This window comes from Odontomachus brunneus, unplaced genomic scaffold (assembly GCF_010583005.1).
Source record: "Odontomachus brunneus isolate Ranch 3 - 2012 unplaced genomic scaffold, Obru_v1 Obru_scaffold_022, whole genome shotgun sequence".
Classification (NCBI taxonomy): Eukaryota; Metazoa; Arthropoda; class Insecta; order Hymenoptera; family Formicidae; genus Odontomachus; species Odontomachus brunneus.
This window is the reverse complement of record NW_022639472.1, coordinates 2,822,969-2,823,666: the sequence shown is the minus strand read 5'-3', so window position 1 is coordinate 2,823,666 and position 698 is coordinate 2,822,969.

Sequence of the window (698 nt, the reverse complement as noted above, 5' to 3'; positions counted from 1 at the left end):
GGCAGCAGAGTCCCACAAACACGCGTTGTCATCCCGGAAACAATACAGAAGGAAATAAACATATCTGACGTAATTTTCGAAAATAGACATTTTCAAACGCGAATGTTTCTTTAAAATACACTAAACAACTATCCCAGATGGTCCTCTACGCGCTAGCGCAAAATAACCTCTAACCTGCCATAACATAATCAACTATAGGCCTATGCGGTGGGTAGGACCACCGCGCATGCGCGATAACACAAATATACTGCTTCTACGATAGATCTCACGTTATGGGCGCGAGTATGAAATATTTGAAAATTAATTTTAAGCTTCTGGGCGTGCTGCTGACGGAGCAGAGTTACACAAACACGCGTTGTCACCCAGGAGAGGATACAGAACGAAATAAGCACATCTGATGTAATTTTCGAAAGTAAACATTTCTGGATCGCAAATGATAGTTTGAAAAACTCTAAATATCTATCCAAAAAGGTGCTCTACGTTTTAACTCTGCGTGACTTAACCTGTAGTAATATGACCGACTTTCGGCCAATGCGCAAGATATATACCAGTGCGCATGCGTGTTAATCCGTATATACTACTATGGATCTAAAATTATAGGCGCAACTTTAGGGTCAAGGAAAATTATTTTCAAGATTCTGGGCGTGTTATTGACGGAGAAGAATGACATTAATGCACATTGTCATCCAAGAAACAAT